Genomic DNA, 12236 nt, shown 5'->3' with positions numbered 1-12236 from the left:
TAAAAAGCTGAATGGCCAATAACTAGGCAGTAGAGGGATAGGTGGAGCAGGTACATAGAGAGAATAAGTAGGAGGAGGAATCTGAGAAAGGAGAGAGAGAAGAGAATAAGGGAGAAAAAAAAAGGAGATGTCCAGGGCCAACTAGCCAGGCAGCTACTGGTCAGCTAGACACAGAGTAGGACATACAGAATTGAAGAAAGGTCAAAAGCTCCATGGCAAAACGTAGATGAAGAGAATAAGTTATAAGAGCTAGTGAGACAAGCATAAGCTACGTCCAAACATCTATAATTAATAATAAGTCTCTGAGTCATGATTTGGGAGCTGGTTAGTGGCCCAAAAGAAAGCCTCCTACACTGTGGACCAATAGCTGAGGAGCCCGCATGGTACTGGACTAGGCTCTCTGGATAAGTGAGACAGTTGTTGGGCTTGAACTGTTTAGGGAGCCCCCAGGCAGTGGGACCAGACCTGTCCCTAGTGTATGAGCCGGCTTTTTGGAACCTAGTGCCTATGGTGAGACACTTTGCACAGCCTTGGTGCAGAGAGGAGGGGCTTGGACCTGCCTCAACTGAATGTATCAGGCTCTGCTGACTCCCCATGGGAGACCTTGCCTTGGAGAAGGTGGGAATAGGAGGTAGGCTGTGGGAAAGACTGGGAGGTGAGAGGAGGGAGGACAGGAGAATCTGAGGTTGATATGTAAAATGAATAGAAAATCTCTTAATTAAAATAAAATCCAATTCCAAAAGAAAAAAAGGAAGCCTCCTACATGTATCCTTCTTGTCATCCCTTAGACCATATAGACCACGTGGCCTACAATGGCTCCGATATCCTTTGCCTTTACCTCTAGAAGCCTCATGAGTCTTTAAATGGTTCTTGGCAATGCCCTTTTAATCCAAACTCATTGTCAGATGTTATACCTTCACCTTGAACCTTATTTTTCTCGTGATATAGGTATATGTGGATCCATGTGTTTTCTCACTTTTCTAAATTTATGAAGTTCAATAATTATTCCTACTTATCTCTTCCCTCAAAGCACCCAACACATGTCAATCAATGCTTAATACCTACCAAAGGTAGGGCATAAGGTTAGATAAAGTGACAATTAAATTTCCTAGAAAATGAAAGCCATAGTGTTTGTGAACTCATAGGAACTGGGAGGATTGAGTTATGTTTGATTGTATGCTGTGAAGTTTGTTGCCTGCATATATGAAATGAAAGCTACTAGGTTACTGTGAGTCCTTCCCAGCTATTTCTGGTGGAAAATGAGAAGAGGAGAATGAAGATCATTCACTTTTTCCCAAGCAGCCAAATTGCCCAGCAGATGAAAAATTAGCATTTGAACATATTTTAACATTAATGTTCAGCCAAGTCACAAACATGCTGTGACAGGATTTAGAAAAGGTTCTTTGTGGGAAGATGTCTGGATGATTAGAGTTTGTCATGCATTTAATGTATTAAGCTGGTAGAATATATATATATATATATACATATACATATATATATAATATACATAACACACACACAACACAACAACACACACAACACAATATATATATATATATATATATATATATATATATATATATTCTCCAAACAAAAGCCCCCTCCTGGAGAGTACTGCAACTCTACTCCGTATTCCTATCATTTTGGAGGGGGCCTGAGTTCAGTACTCTTGATAAAAGTCTGCACCTGAAGAGAGAGGAGGAGGAAATGGAATGGTGTTGGTGCTTAGCCAGATCATTTGGAATAGCCCTGTCACCAGTGAAAGCTGTTTCCTAGGCCACTTTCTGCTTCATTAGAAAGTGGCCTGATTAGAGACAAACTAGATGTGGGTTATGACATCTGAGAGCTTCGGACAAACGTGGCTCATTGCACTATAATCTGATTTCAGAATGGCTTATGCAATTCACATTCCTTGTGGAGGCTTTCCCACATTTCTGGATAACTGATGAATATTTCTTTTCTTTTCTCTTTCTTCCTCTTTTTTCTTGTACAGGGAAGGAAAAAATTCTGCTTATTATTTGAACAGACTAGGGCAGCCACCTCTTTGGAGTGAGGCCTGCATTATGAATCAGTGTTTTTCTGTTTCTTCCTTTCATTTACCTGCTGGTTTACTAGACACCCTAGGCGGCTCTGAAACCTCTCAATGACGTCAATGGGACAGAGAAATTGGAGCAGCAGAGACAGCTGCAATGCACCAAGTCTACTGAGGTTTTATTCTTTTCTCCCAGGGTGACATCTGAGACAGATATTATCAATCAAACCCTTCTGGCTCAGCACCAATCAAAGGCATTTTATCACGCAAAGCAGTAAAAGCTGCAATTAGAACATCGGTTTGGCTTTTTCCCTAGGAATATTTTCTTCATGACAATTAATAATGCAATTAAAACTGGATTAAAAAGGAGAATGCTTACTAAAATATTTAATTAAAATATGGGAGCAATTTTCTTTAATGTTTTATTTAGCACATTATTTAAGAGTACTCTGTATTTTGTATTTAAAAAATTCAAGCACTGAAAGTATCGCCTTTCTCAAAAATCACAAATAAAAGGCAATGTCTAGGAAACATCTACATTTCTTGATGAAGTAACCAAAATACTAGTGACATATCCCACACAGTCTGAGTATCCTTTTAGGAGTCAGTGGCATCAAAAGTCCTGTGACAACCGAATGGAAGAAAACTGTCATTTGGTGAATTAACATCCTTTTTCAAAATCATTAAAAATAAAAACCAAAAAGAAGAAAAGGAAGCCAATTGCTTTTTGTTGTTGTTTAGCACAACATATTATTTGCTGATTTTAAAGTTCTCTTTTGGGAATAGAAGATCATATAATATATTTGATCATATAATAACATATTGAAAGCTGAAAACATACAACACTTAATGATGTTATTTGAAAAAAGAGATCTCTACTCTTTTTTCCTATATTTTTAAAAGAAGCTATCTTAAACTACTAAAGATGTCTAAAGCTCTCACAGTGAGTCTAAATAATAATTTTCTATTTCTTTTTTATTTTATGCTTATTCTCACAGTTCCATATGATAGCTAGGCATAGAACATTGTCACCAGGGAGATGGCTACAGAACCCATAGCAGGCTTGCTTGCCCTTCTCCCTGGAATGCTTGTTGGCTGATTCTGATGATAGCATGCAAACAATGTGGAATGGAGAGAAGATTGCATAGATATGCAGAGGAAGACATCAGTATCAGTCTCAGGGTTATGGAGCCAAACAAATTGGATCTAAAGCCACTAGTTGAGAAAGTCAAACTGGCCGAGGACAGCAGACAAGGCTTTTCAGCAAGGACCTACTATGCTCAAAATATTGCCATCAGCTCTTACACTATTGTATCAGCTAATATCACATATGATTCAAAACAAATCTAATAACAGACCCCAAAATATGAAAGACCATTGTATAAAGACTTAGATTTTTAATGAAGAACAAATAAGAGAGCATGTGCTTATGTGTCAGCACTGAGAATTTAGGCTAGGTAGAATGGACGAGAACAAATACCTTGACAAATAGATCATGTTTACTTACAGCAGGGACCTAAAGTGCTCTTTATTATTTGAATTTAACCAAATAAAGTTTGTTTTAAAAACTCTTCCATGAATTTAGCTGTGAAACAGACAATTTATTCAACTGAGCCTCATAACCAATCCACCACAGATTTCTTCATTTCTGCTTTTAGCATAATAGTATGCAGACAGGCATCAAGACCTAATAGATGTGCCCATATACCAGTTCTGTCTCCTATTAGGTACATATCCTTGAATGGCTTCTTGGGCACAATGTAATGGACTGAAATGACACATGAATAAAGCACCTCAGGTACTCTAAATGTGATCATTGCTATTTTCAAACGTTTGTGTAAAATTGTGTATTACTGTGTTTCAATGCCAAGTAATGTGCTAGTAGACACACACACACACACACACACACACACACACACACACACTCAGCTAGCATCATGAAAATTATTCTTACTTCCTGCAGCTAATTACTACTATCAGTAACAAAAAAAAAAAATCAAATTAGGGCCATTTTCACAGCTGTGGGAAACCAACTCAGAGTCAGTGGCCTGCCAAAGTTTGCTAGTGTTATAAATGATCAAAACACCCAGGTTATCAAGTCCACCAGGACTCTTACTTTCTGACCTTTCTTGAGCTAGGCTCCTCCTTCCTGGCTGCTGGTCCCCTAGTTTATGTCACCACTAAGTATGGCTGCAAGCTTATTAATGTTTGCCCTGCCTTGACCTTAGTCTACTTGATCATCCTTGTAAACCATCAATCTAGCCACAATGCTTCCTGCTCAGGACCTCCGTGACTTCTCAAAGCTTTTTCTGGGGGGGGAAGGGGGGACAAAAAACCTGGTCCCTAGCCTGTCTTGACAGACCTTACATGATACGCAGCTTGATTAATTTCCTAACTTTCTCCTCCTTGTGTGAGTCAGGATTCACCATGAAATCATCTTTCAAGTCTTTCAATTTGTTGCACTGTTTCATGTTTCCATATATCTTCTGCCCTTTTCCTCATCTCAACCTGCTGCTTCCTGTTAATAAAAACTTCTATTAGGGAGATGCTGACCAGACCACAAGCTGTGTTTACTCACATCTGCTTCCTCCCTTCTTGACTGAGAGTAACAACTGCAGGTTATTTATTTCTTTGTCCCACCTAGGCACAGAACACCCTGCTGTTGTTGAAACATGCTAAATGGATCCATGAATGTCACCATTTCTGTTTCACTTGCTATATCTCAACTGCCTTTTGGTGGAACAGGGATTGACTGATATGGGGGACTCACTGCCATAAGTCCCATGGTCTGGTTATTGTTTCCACTGAGAAAATAGTTATTTGTTGGCTTCAAGAATCATGAGAAAGAATACTACATGTTCTAGAATTGGGGTTCAAATAAATGGATTCAAAGTCCAGAGGTGGGGAGACGTTGAAGCAGTTCTGAGGAGGATAATGAGTGCTGACTTCCTCAGCTCACGTCAGGTGGGAGGTGAGGTAGTTTTCTCTGGTAGAGACTGTTGTTGAAAGCAGAGTCCACAGATTCTAAGGGCTCCCTGGCCTTGTAAGATGTGCATTGTGCACCTTGTCAAACCAGAAATGCAATGCAGCTTGAGGTAGGAGTCTAACCAGCCTGCACATCAAGCCAATTAGTCCTTTGTTGACAGCTAGACTAATCCAAATGAGCTGGATGTCTTGAATCATTTATTTACTCATTCATTTAGCAAATATTGATTGACAACTGTACCACTCTAGACATTGTAGATTCAATAGAGCAAATAGAGCAACTTATACTCATTAAGCATCCTTTTTAGTATAGTTTTCCCCTTATAACACAGTCTTTGAAATAATGATCAGACCATGTGGAGTATTCCTTTTGCCAATGGCAGACTTCTTCCCTTTCTCAGCCATACTACTAGGTCTTCTCCATGTAAATTATGTTTCTTACCTTCAGTTTGTTCTATTGCTAGCCATCTTGTGCATTCTCCACTGTCTACTGACAAACAGGGTCACTGCTGTCTAAGTATGCACTGGTCTTTCTCTAGTCTGGAGTTATCCATTTTCTCTTTAATGTTTCTTTGACATAAATGGCTTGCTGGTTGAGTTTCCATGATAAGACTGATGACCACTAATGAATCAGTGACTTTAAATGAAAATAGCAATAAAAAATGAAGGTAGATCCTTACTGTTAGATGGTTGATGGCCATCAATTTGGTACAGAACATGTAGGATTCATTATATAAAATGAATAAGAAGAGCTGTATCTCTTACTTATTTACTATAATGTCTGTATACAGTGTATCTTATATAGTTCCTCTTTGCCCATAGCAAAAATATCATAAAAAATTGTTAACTGCTATAGTAGGCAATCAAAATATTTTTAGAAAAGATCATTAGTCATCAGCAAACTGGGTAATAAATGTTTTCTGTTTATAAAGGTCACAAAAGAATGTAAATATACTCATTAACTAAAATTTAAATATTTATATGCTTATGCATGCTAACTTAAAAGTTAAAATCATTACCAAGAAATCAGTAATTATGCAAATTGCATTTCACACATGCTGAAAGAGCAAGCATTTTAGAGTCATGCAGAACTGAATTTTCATTCAGATTTTGCTCAGTATGGGTTCCAGGAAAATTAACATTATGCAAGCCTTATCTGTAATGCAGAGATAGGAGTACCCATTAAACAGTTTCTTGTGAAGAACAGATCAGTGTACATAAGGGACTCCACCTTGGCATAAGTAGATATTTTATATTTTTAAACAATGCTGTGTATTTTAATTTATTTAGAGTTTGTTCAGGAGAGAAAAGAAAAATCATCAAATGGTGATTTTACAGTATGTATCCTTTTTCCAAATAATACATATGTGTGTGTGTTTGTGTGTGTGTGTACAACACGCAAAGCATGCTCTTAATGCCCTTGTAAAAAAAAGAAATGGTTGCCATTGTGACAAAAGATTATAGTACTTTAATATGTGGATTATAATTCCAATATGTGTCCTACCTTAGAATGTAAATTTTGACCTTAGGAGTGACTAAAATTTTGCTGAAAGATGTTTCCTACTAATGCCCACGTTGACTAGTGTGAAGCTTCATCTAGCTTGTGAGCCATTACAACACGTACCTTTTCAAGACTGCAGGGCATTGCCTGAGCCTTTGATTGATTACTTGGAAATCAATAGAACACCAAGGTCCTTGAGCTGAGGTTGCTAAAATGTCACAGAGCCTGAATATTTAGTACATGTGTGACAGACACATCTCTGAGTTGCCATGTTCTGACTGTAGCTTATAATACTATTCAAAGCCAACCAGATGTCTCAACACTTGGAAACTTTGCTGTGTTATCTTTAAAGACAGCAACACCTTCTTAGTTTACAAATAAGCCATCCTTCAGGCCAAACATTCCAAGAGTAAAAGGGCAAAAGACAGAGGCTTGTTGTATGTCATCTGTACATAGTCATTGAAATTTCTAGATATGAGTACATATCAAGTTTCACAGTTATGCCCCCCTTACTCATTAGTTTAAGCATTTGATCAATACTTGGTAAATGCTAAGTGTTAGTCTAAGCATATATACATGTATAGCTACATCTGTCTATACTATCTATACCTACATAGTTATATTCATATGTCAGTTAGCAAGACTGGAAAAAATTCTGTCTCTAATGGAGCTCACTTTCCATTTCACTGCAGTGAGTGATATGGGAGGTGTGGGAACATACACACACATAAAATGTAGAAGCCATTCTGTAGGTTTTATCTTGGTTACAGTCAGTCATGCCCTTTTCTGTGTCTATCTGGAAGGCCATCCTCACACTCTGCCCCCAGAGACATGAAGTATGAATGCCATCCCCTCTGTGAAGCCTGAGCTAGCTCTCTATGGGGCTCCAAGGAACTTTTATGGCTGTTCTCAGATCATCTTCTTGGCAGGTGTCTATCTCACTAACTAGAGTCTAAGGTCCTCCTGCACAGGGATGTGGCAAGGATGGATCCTTACTAAGTATTCCATCACTGAGACCACTGACCACAGCATGATTGAGGAGCAATCTCAATAATGTCACTTAGTGAATGAACACAGTTTTATTCTAGAATAAAGAAAATGGAAATTAATCATGAGGGTAGCTGTGATTAGGGTACTTCTCTGCATGCTACCTGCACTGAATCATTCATGAACTTAAGCAATATTTTCCTTAAATATTTCCTTGGAGTTAATTTGCATAAAACACTTTAATATTGCTTTACTAAAAACTGATGAGGCAGGCATGATAATTCAAAAATTCACCATTAATTGTTGACAGACATATCAATAAAATAACCTATTGGTATGTTTTATGGCTTGATTGTCTTTTAAAATGCTTAATTCCATCTATGATATCATTTGGATTAGTAAAGGAGCATAGGTGAAATTTTTAGTTCCTCCAACCTCCTGTATATCATGAGGAAATTGAATTCCTGTGCTTTATCCTAAAAGGGGGTGGAGTCAGCCCTCAGACTGACTGTGTTAGCACAACAGTACTTACCCTGGGGAACTGCAGTTCAGGGTAGGAGTAGTCAAAGAGTGGATGAACCTGCAACCTTTAGTCAATACTGAGAGCAAGACCTGCCAGACCTGTGTTTTTATAGGCAGATCTCTCAAATCACTATCAGATTTGGTAATGCTTTGCCAGTTGACCTCCAGTCTCGGGATCTTTGTTGTGGTCAGCTTGGGGAACTTTGCCCTTATTGATTCAGCTGTACAATAAAAAAGGAAGCTATATCTCCTACAGGGAAGAAGGTCTTCCTGCAATCAACTCTCAGGATAATTTTAGATCTTCCACTCAACTGATAGCCTGAGCCATCTGCTTTAACCAGTTTAGAGGTTCTAGGTACCATTTAGACTGAATAAGAACACATTTCTTCTTGCTCTTTTGTCTGCTGAGAAAAAAGGACTTTTGCATGACTCTTCAGGAAAATAATTTCATAGGGTTTGTTTGTCTGTCCCCAATCCAACACAAGGGCATTCATACTTCTTTCTCATGCCTGCCCCCAACCCTTAACAATGCTCAGCTCCAGGTACACAGAGCACAGTGAGTGTGTGCTGAATGATGGATGATTGACATAAGTGCACATTCTGTTTAAGTAGGCTGTGGGAAACTCCATTAAAAGGCAAAGGAAAAAAACATAAATGTAGTTTTTCAAGCATCGTGTACATCTTTATTTCTCACAGAAGTAGGATTGCAGATACTTCTGCTTATTTTTGTGTATGGCTAAAATCTCAAGAGGAGAATGCTATCTATAGCACCCAAAAGAATCAGCTTGGGTGCCTATAAATAAATTAGCTGTTGATTGAAATGGTTTTCTCTTCTGTCTGTACCTACCACTGCCTATCAGCAAAAGATAGTGCATTCAGATTATGTGACTATTCAGAATTCATTGGCTTTTTTCTTCATCACAGAATCCTAGTCACAGGTAGTTTTTTTTTTCCTCCTGATGCTGAGGTTGTTAGAGCAAATGGTTATTTCTGAGTTACAGAAAGGCTGCACTTCACAGCAGAACTACACGCAGAATTATAACCTAATGGTTGTCAGAATTGGCTCTTGCACGGTTTGACCATTAGCTTCTGCTTAGAGTTGAGCAGTGGCAAATCCATTCTGTCAGGTTCTATGGATTTTCTCTTAGTTCAGAGAATAAATATTTACTCATTTCTGGTAACAAATTAGTAACTTAGTTCCTTATGTGAATGGATGTGGTACTCTGTTAATCTCATCATCTGACTTACTGGGTACACTAAGAGTAGGTGCATCCCACTTTAAGGAGTAGCACAGAATAAAGCAGCTGACTATGAAATAAATGAATGGGGTGCACCTTAGTGTGCAAGTGACTCCCATTGTTGAAGGATTTTTTCTGAGATTCCTTTAAAGTTTAGTTCCTGTAGAGTATTAGAATGACTGTTTACATAGAATCAACTGATGTGGGTGTAACTGAAAAGGGAAAATGCAGCTTTATTTGTCATCTGAATTTGCTGCTAGTTGTACTTCAATAGAATATATATATATATATATATATATATATAAAACTTTAAAAGCTAAGTAAGTTAAATGGGTTCAACTGGAATAAATGCACTAACTTGAGCAGTTATATAAAAAGAGATCAGTCACTAAGTGTAGAAAGTTTACAAAGTTTCTCACAAAGGTTTCTAAACCTTCCACTGCCAAAACTTGAAAATATTTTTCCACTTATAATTTAGCAGGATGATTGTGATCCCATTTTCAACTTGCCATTGCTCCACCTCAGAGATTACAGAGAAAGGCAAACAGACTCTTGTGGGTTTAGCAGCACTTGTCTAAATTTTGTCTTGTTAAAATAGAACACAACTCTATTTCTTTGGAAGTACCCTTGGCTTCCATAGAAACCACCCTAACTAGCCTCCGCCTCCAGGCTGGTGTCTCATTGAGCTGCATCCTTTCCTGCTTGAATATACTTGTGGGCTCCTCCTGGCTCTGTTCTGAGGTTCAACCAGCTCGGTCCGCCTTTTCAGTGTTGTTTCAAGCCATCGCTTGTCTTCTTGTGATTTGGGACAGCAGTATTCCTTCCATCCCCAAGTGAATCTGACTCGACTATATGGTGATGACTGGAAGGTCTGTCTTCAATTTTCTGTTTACCTAAGGCTTACTTCTCCACCAATATTCTAGTAATGACTCACTTCTTTGATGACCCTATTGGATTCAAGCATATCTGTGTTGTCAGGGCAAAGCATGCACACGTGTATAACTGTTGTAACACCCAATTTATAGTTGCTCAATTATTTTTGGGTTCATCCTATCTGATAGTTATACAACTTTCATTTCCAGAACCCCAGTGCAGTGGCTGATAAATAGCAAGTGCTCAACACACATATACTGAAAAGATGCATAAATCAACCATTTCAAAAGATAAGTGAAAAATTTAAAAGTACATTGCAGCTAAAAAGAAAAAGATAGGAATTTTCAATCAACAGTGTTAACCAACTTACAGATAAGGTAAAGTAGACAAGATGGGATTTTTTTGTATATGTTGAGTTCTTTGGATCAGATTCTGTGCTAAGTACTTTTATGTCTTATTTAAACACCACAGTCAGCACATCATACCCAGGTTATTTTTTGAGCTTGCTTTTGGGGTGCTTCATTTGTGCCTGGACCTGTACTGATGCTTCTCATTGGGTCCCATTCTTCACAACACTTTAAGACAAGCACTGGAAATTCATTTGCTATCAAGAAAACTGGAGTCCTCACTCACTCCAACTCAAAGAAGCTAGACTTTCTAGCTGTATGGATTGGGTTCATGTAGGCAGTCCTATCTCAATGGACCAATATCACACTCTCTAAACTGTGACCCAGCTGTCCACTGAGCTTCCAAAGGCATTTCATCCCCAAAGGGGATTTGTGATCAAACAAGCTTAATTCAACCTTTCTCTTCTTAAAATACATCCACTTTCTAGAAAATACAATTACATTGTTCACATAGCATAGTTCTGAAATCTAACAAGTGTTTCCTGCCCCTTGCTGTTTCTTGCAGAACATTGAAGTTTTGCTCAGGGAAGCATGTGACTGCCTTAAACTGATACAAAGGAGACAGATAATATAAAAGAGATGGAAGTGGGGTTGCTACTATATGTTGAATTGTTTGGACCAGATACTGTAGTACTTCCATATCTCATTTAAAGGCCGTAGTCAGACACATTTATACTGAAATAGGAGTAAAATAATTCTTTTTTAAACCAATTAATCAAATATCTCTTTAAAATTCAACATTTCTGAAGGAATGATAGTAATTCTAAGTTTCTTTTCCTTGCATGCCTCTTAAATTCTAGAAAAAAAAAAGATGTTATCAGGAAAAATTGTGGTTTGACATATAAGGACGAATTATGTTCAAAATGAAGAATCAGGGTGCTGTGATTCCCTGATTTACTCATCAATATTGCTGAAAGTGAAGGCAGTAAGGAGTTCCAGGCTAGATACTGTGTAGGTCATTATGCCAACCATCCTCTGCTATCCTCTAGAACCACTGTATGTAATGCTCCACTTTAAAACAGATGCCCAAATTCCTTTGGAATAAATGAATCTGGAATTGTTCAATGGCACAAATCAATTCTTATCAAACCAACAAGTATCTGCTTGGCTCTGGTCTGTGACATTCTTTATCCCCCACCCACCTGTAATTTCATATTTCATAAAGCCATTAGCCCTCAAAATGGAGTCGCAGTTCACAGGCAACAGACATATTTTAAACAGCGCAAACTAATTCAAGTCTCTTCTATAGTTCAGAAGTATACAATGAGAGCTTGACTGTATCGTAATAGTAGAGCGGCTTGCCTAGCATGTGTGAGGCCCTAGGTCCCATCCCCAGTACTGCCAAAATAAACAAACACAAAGTACAAGATTAAAAACATAATCTATAAATGACGTACAAATATGTATTTAGGCATGGTTTTAAAAGTCTTCACAGTTTTGTAATAACTGTCCATTACCATCTATCTCTTTTTTTTTTGTGAGAGTTTAACAGATGAAAGATTTACAAATAAAGTCTTACTTTAAAGTTCAAGTCAAGAAAAATTAATATTCACAAACTTCACTCTGGCTTGAATAAGCAGATTACTTATCACTCTGGAAAAACTCTACTCAATTTATTCTGTATTCCTGAAATTAAAACAAAAATCAGAAAGTACAGAACTTTTACTATGCTCAAAACATTGTATAATTTT

General features: G+C 37.8%; 1 protein-coding gene across 4 annotated transcripts in view; it reads right to left on the bottom strand.

The window, feature by feature from the left end:
* Pde4b (phosphodiesterase 4B) overlaps positions 1-12236 on the bottom strand; it is a 558016-nt gene that overhangs the window by 171106 nt on the left and 374674 nt on the right. The gene's annotated exons all lie outside the window — the stretch shown is intronic.

The sequence above is a fragment of the Peromyscus leucopus genome, chromosome 2 (genome assembly GCF_004664715.2).
Source record: "Peromyscus leucopus breed LL Stock chromosome 2, UCI_PerLeu_2.1, whole genome shotgun sequence".
Lineage (NCBI taxonomy): Eukaryota > Metazoa > Chordata > Mammalia > Rodentia > Cricetidae > Peromyscus > Peromyscus leucopus.
Note: the sequence above shows the minus strand (reverse complement) of the source record. Positions and strands in the feature narration are given on the sequence as shown.